This window comes from Eumetopias jubatus, unplaced genomic scaffold (assembly GCF_037043125.1).
Source record: "Eumetopias jubatus isolate StellerSeaLion01/CBP00866 unplaced genomic scaffold, mEumJub1_p1.0 scaffold_11, whole genome shotgun sequence".
Lineage (NCBI taxonomy): Eukaryota > Metazoa > Chordata > Mammalia > Carnivora > Otariidae > Eumetopias > Eumetopias jubatus.
In genome coordinates this window covers 60,297,616-60,303,854 of record NW_028274817.1, presented here as the reverse complement: position 1 = coordinate 60,303,854, position 6,239 = coordinate 60,297,616, and the positions used below count along the sequence as shown (strand labels likewise).

General features: G+C 39.3%; 1 pseudogene; it reads left to right on the top strand.

Annotated features, from left to right (window-relative positions):
- The first annotated feature begins 5,440 nt into the window (after window positions 1–5,440).
- LOC114207446 (L-xylulose reductase pseudogene) lies at window positions 5,441–6,028 on the top strand (annotated as a pseudogene).
- The last annotated feature ends 211 nt before the right edge of the window (window positions 6,029–6,239 follow it).

Genomic DNA, 6,239 nt, shown 5'->3' with positions numbered 1-6,239 from the left:
CCCGGGACTCCAGGATCATGACCTGAGCTGAAGGCAGTCGCTTAACCAACTGAGCCACCCAGGTGCCCTTCAATGTCTTATTTTCAAAGTATAGGTCTTTCAACTTCTTGTTTAAATTTATTCATAGGCATTTTATTGTTTTTGTGCAGTTGTAAATTGGATTTTTAAAATTATTTGTTACTTTGTTATACTGTATAAATGTGAGACATGAAACCATCAAATTCCTAAAGGAGAACTGAGACCATAATCTCTTTGACATTGACCAAAGCAACTTCATTTTAGATAAGTCTCCTGAGGCAAAGGAAACCAAAGCAAAAATAAACTACTGGGACTACATGAAAATAAAAAGCCTTAGCACAGCAAAGGAAAAAAATCAACAAAACTAAAATTCAATGTATTGAATAGAAGTCATATGCAAATGACCTATCTGATAAAGGGTTAGTATACAAAATATATAAGGATATTATAAAACTCAAAATCCCCTAACTGAATAATCTAATTAAAAATGACAGAAGACATGAAGAGACACTTTTCCAAAGAAGCATCCAGATGGCTATCAGATACAAGAAAAGATGGTCAACATCACTGATCATCAGGTAAATACAAATCAAAACTCCAATGAGATATCACCTCACATGTGTCAGAATGGGTAAAATGAACAATAGAGGGTGTTGGCAAGGATGAAGAAAAAAGGGAACCCTCTTGCACTTTTGGTGGGAATGCACACTAGTGCAGCCACTCTGGAAAACAGTATGAAAGTCCCTCAAAAAGTTAAAAATAGAACTATACTATGATGCAGTATTTGCACCACTAAGTATTTACAAAAAGGATCCAGAAATTCTAATTTGAAGGGATCCATGCTGCCAAATATTTATAGCAGCATTATCTACAATAGCACAATTATGAAAACAACCCATGTGTCCATCAATGGATGAATGGATAAAGATGTGAGAGTTTACACACACACACACACAAACACACACACTGGAATATTCCTCAGCCCCCCCCAAAAGAATGAAATTTTGCCATCTGTAAAGGTGTGGATGGAGCTAGAGTGTATTATGCCAAACAAAATAAATCAGTCAGAGAAAGACAAATACTCTATGATTTCACTCATATGTAGAATTTAAGAAACAAAACAAACAAGCAAAGGGAAAAAAGAGAGAGAGAAAGACAAACCAAGAAACAGATTCAATTATAGAGAACAAAGTGATGGTTACCAGAGGGTAAGTGGGTGGGGTAATGGGTTAAAAAGGTGATTGGGATTAAGTAGTGCACTTGTTTTGATGAGCACTGGGTATTGTATGTAAGTGTTGAATCACTAAATTGTGCACCTGAAACTAATATGACATTGTATGTTAACTAATTGGAATTAATATAAAAACTTAAAATAATTAGAGTGAAGCTTGCCCTAGTACCAGTGTGGCAGTCCCTTTCCACAGAAGACCAGCATAAACCCCTGCTCAAACCATGTCTTTAGAGTGTAGAGTTTTAAAGGTCAGCAGGCTTGGATGGGATAAACACCAGAGGGTACGGTGCTGCTCCTGGGGAGAAGGCAGGGAAAGAACCCAGAGGCAAAGAGTGTGGAAACAGCAATCTGAAAACACCTGGGACACACAGTGGGGAAATTATTCACTCTTTGTATATTGTTTCCCTGAGAAGCAGCATTCATGGAGACACCTCTCTGGGGACAAAGTTGATGGTTGGTGCCATTTCCTTCTGCCACTGCTCAGCATAAAAACAGAACCACCTGTGGGAAGCAGCCCCAGGCCAGCACAGGCTGCCTAACTTGTTTATAACAATTCTCACATGCCTGTCCTATGATAGGACTCCCCTTCTCAGTCAAACTTGACTCAATCCCAGCAGAGTGGGCCCCTTCCCCAGAAGACCAAAAGAAACCCCTGCCCATACCATGTCTCCTGACCAGAGAGTTCTTCAGGGCTTCAGTTGTAGTGGAAGTCGTATCATGACTCATTTAACAAGTTGCCCATAGTACAGCTAATTAAAACTCATGACATTCTGGCCAAGGACCAAACACTGCCAACTACAGGCAAGGAGAGCTGCTGCAGAAAACTAGTCTGAAGGATGAAACAGCCAAGACACAACAGCAGAACACATGCAGCACACACCAGAAACAGTCCCTGAAGCACCAGGCCCTGGTCACTATATGACCTCTTCATAAATCCATTACTCTTGGGAGCAAGAAATACAACTGGCATTTGTAACACAGAGAAGAAGGTGGAAATTTAGGCAAAATGCCAGGATGAAGGAATCCATACCAAATGAAAGGACAAGATAAGGCTATGCCCATAGATAAAAGTGAAACAAATGTAAGTAACATGCCTGATGAATAATTTAAAGCAAAAATCATAAGGATACTCATTGGGCTTGAGAAAGAAAATAGAAGACATCAGTGAGACACCTACTACAGAAATAAAATAGTTAAATAATAAATCAGAAATGAAGAATGAAATAACTTAGGTTAGAAACAGGCTTGATGCAATAAACAGCAAGCCAGAAGAAGCAGAGGAAAGAATTAGTGATATAGAAGACAAAATAATGGAAAGTAATGAAGCTGAACAAAAGAGAGAAAGAATTATGGAACATGAGAATGGGCAGGAAGCTCAGTGATTCCATCAAACATAATAACATTTGTACTCCAGGAGTCCAAGAAGAAGAAGAAGAGAGAAAAGGGGGCTGAAAATTTATTTGAGGAAATAATAGCTGAAAACTTCCCTAATCTGGGGAAGGAAACAGACATCCAGATCCAAAAGGCATAGAGAACTCCCATCAAAATTAACAAAAGAAGGCCAACACCAAGAGGTATTGTAATTAAATTTGCAAAATTTAGTGAAAAAAATAAATCTTGATAACAGCAAAACAAAAGAAATCCTTAACTTTCAAGGGAAGACCCATAAGGCTACGTGGAGAGTTCTCAACAAAAACATGGCAAGCCAGAAGGGAGTGGCATGATATATTCAAAGTGCTGAATGGGAAACATCTGCACCCAAGAATACTCTATCCAGCAAAACTATTGCTCATAATAGGAGGAGAGATAGTTTTCTAGACAAATGAAATCTAAAGGAATTTGTGATTACTAAACCAGCTCTGCAAGAAATATTATAGGGGATTCTTTGAATGCAAAAGAGAGACGGAAAGTGACAAAGACAAGAAAGGATCAGAGAAAATTTACAGAAACAACCATAAAACAAGAAATAAAATGGCACTAAATACATATCTATCCATAATTACTTTGAATGTAAATGGACTAAGTGTTCCAATCAAAAGAGATAGGACATAGAATGGATTAAAAAAAAAAAAAAAGCAAGACTCATCTATATGCTGCTTATGGGAAACTCATTTTAGACATAAGGACACCTGGAGATTGAAAGTGAGGAGATGGAGAAACATTTAAATATGAAAATTTAAATGCAAATAGATGAGACAAGAAAGTCATAATAGCAATACTTATATCAGGCAAACTAGACTTTAAAACAAAAACTTTAACAAGAGACAAAGGCAGAACATAATAACAAAGGAGAAAATCCAACAAGAAGATATAATTGTAAATCGTAAATATTTATGTACCCAATATGGGAGCTCCCAAATATATAAAATAACAAACATAAAGAGAATAATTGATAATAATACAATAATAATAGGGGACTTTAACCCCCCACTTAAATCAATGGACATATCATTTAAACAGAAATTAAACAAGGAAAGAATGGCTTTGAATGATGCACCAGACCAGATGGACTTAACAGATATATTCAAAACTTGATATCCTAAAATAGTAGAAAACACATTCTTTTCAAGTGCACATATTCTCCAGAATAAATCTTATATTAACCACAAAATAGGCCTAAACAGACATAAAGATTGAAGTCATACCATGCACCTTTTCTGAACATAAAGCTATGAAACTAGAAGTCAACCAGAAGAAAATATCTGGAAAGACCAGAAGTACATGGAGGTTAAACAATATGCTACTAAAGAATGAAAGGGTCAACCAGGAAAGGAAAGAAGAAATTTTAAAAATACATGGAAACAACTGAAAATGAAAACACAAAAGTCCAAAACCCTTGGGATACAGGAAAAACAGTCCTAAGAGGGAAGTATAGAGCAATACAACACTGCCACAGGAAGAAAGAAAAATCTCAAATAAATAACCTAACCTTACACCTAAATGAGCTAGAAAAAGAACAACAAATGAAGCCTAAAGTGAGCATAAAGAAGGAAATAAAGATTAGAGCAGAAATAAATGATATAGAAACTAAAAAATGCAGTGGAACAGTTCAATTAAACCAGGTGCTGGTTCTTTGAAAAATTTAATAAAGTTGATAAACTCATAGCCAGACATATTTAAAAAAAAGAGAAAGGACAGACCAAATAAATAAATCACAAAAGAGAGAGGAGAAATAATAACAAACACCAACAAAATAAAAAAAAAAATTGTAAGAGAATATTATGAAAAACTGCATGCCAAAAAATTGGACGACTTGGAAGAAATGGACAAAGTTCTAGCAACATATAAACTACCAAAACTGAAACAGGAAGAAATAGAAAACTTGAACAGACCCATAACCAGCAAAGAAATTGAATCAACAATTTAAAAGCTCCCAACAAACAAAAATCCAGGAGCAGATGGATTCACAGGTGAATTATACCAAACATTTAAGAAGAGCTAATACCTATTCTCAAATTATTCCAAAAAAATAGAAATTGAAGGAAAACTTCCAAATTAATTTTATGAGACCAGCATTAACCTAATACTAAAACCAGAAAAAGACTCTAATAATAACAAGAACTACAGACCAATATCCTTGATGAATGTGGATGCAACTCAATAAAATACTAGCAAACTGAATCTAAAAATACATTAAAAATCACTCACCATGATCAAGTGGGATTTTTTTTTTCCTGGGTTGCAAAGTTGGTTCAATAATTGTAAACCAATAATGTGATGCACCACATTAATAGAAGAAGAGAAAAGAACCATATGATCAGAGGTGCCAGGTACTGGGGCAGACAAGGACCCTTAGCAATTCCTCCCAGGGTGGGCAGCCTCCATGGGTAGACAAGTGTGTGGGAGAATGGTGATGTCCCCTGGGCTTGGAAGGAGGCAGAAATGTCTGCTTTGCTGGCCTGGGACTTGAGGCACTGGGGCACACGAAGTGGACTGGCCAAAGGCAGGGCCAGGCTCCAGGTCCATAAGACCTGAGATGCCCAGTGGCCCAGGGGCCACATTAGTTCCTCTCCTGCCTCCTTCAGCAGCCTAGGATTCTGAACCACAAGAAGACAGCAGGATCCTCTGGGACCTCTAATCCCTCCCTCTGTCAGGCTGAAAAGTCTCACCTGGCAGAAGTCCAGCTGTGCCCCTTCTTGTGCATGGAGCCTCTGGTAGCTGTGCCCCTCACACACATGATACGTACAATACCATGGGGTGGAGACTGTGTGTGTGGACCTGTTACTGGGAGGCCACAGAGCAGCCACTGGGCAGTGTGGGCCCTGTGGACCTGCTGGTGAACAACACTGCCATGGCACTGCAGCAGCCCTTCCTGGAAGTCACCAAGGAGGCATGTGATATGTCCTTTGATGGGAACCCATAGGCTGTTTCCAAATGTCTCAGTTCATGGCCCATGGCTTAATAGCTAGGGGAACTCTGGGGTCCATCATGAATGTCTCCAGTCAGGCCTCACAGTGCACAATAACTAACCACAGCATCTACCACTAACCACTGCTCCACCAAGGGTGCCATGGACATGCTGACCAAAGTGATGGCTCTGGAGTTAGGGCCACACAAGATCTCCATTAATGTAGTGAACCCCACAGTGGTGATGACCCCCATGGGCCAGGGCAACTGGAGTGACCCCAGAAGGCCAAGGTAATGCTGGATTAAACCCCACTTGTCAAGTTTGCTGAGGTGGAGAACGTGGTGGACATCATCCTTTTCCTGATCAGTGACTAGAGCAACATGACCACAGGTTCCACTGTGCCAGTGGATAGGGGATACCTGGCTACCTAAGTCTCCTCTACCTAACACACCCTTGCTCCATGCTGAGCCCACACCTGTTCCCCCACCTCTCCAATAAACATGATTCTTCTGCACACCCTGCACACTGATTCCTTGGCTTCTGGCAAGTGGCCAGAAGATGCAGAACCCAGTGCTGGAGGTGGGAATGAATCCCAGGTAGGCAAACATCCATTCAACTCACATCCCAATCCAGGTGGTAACC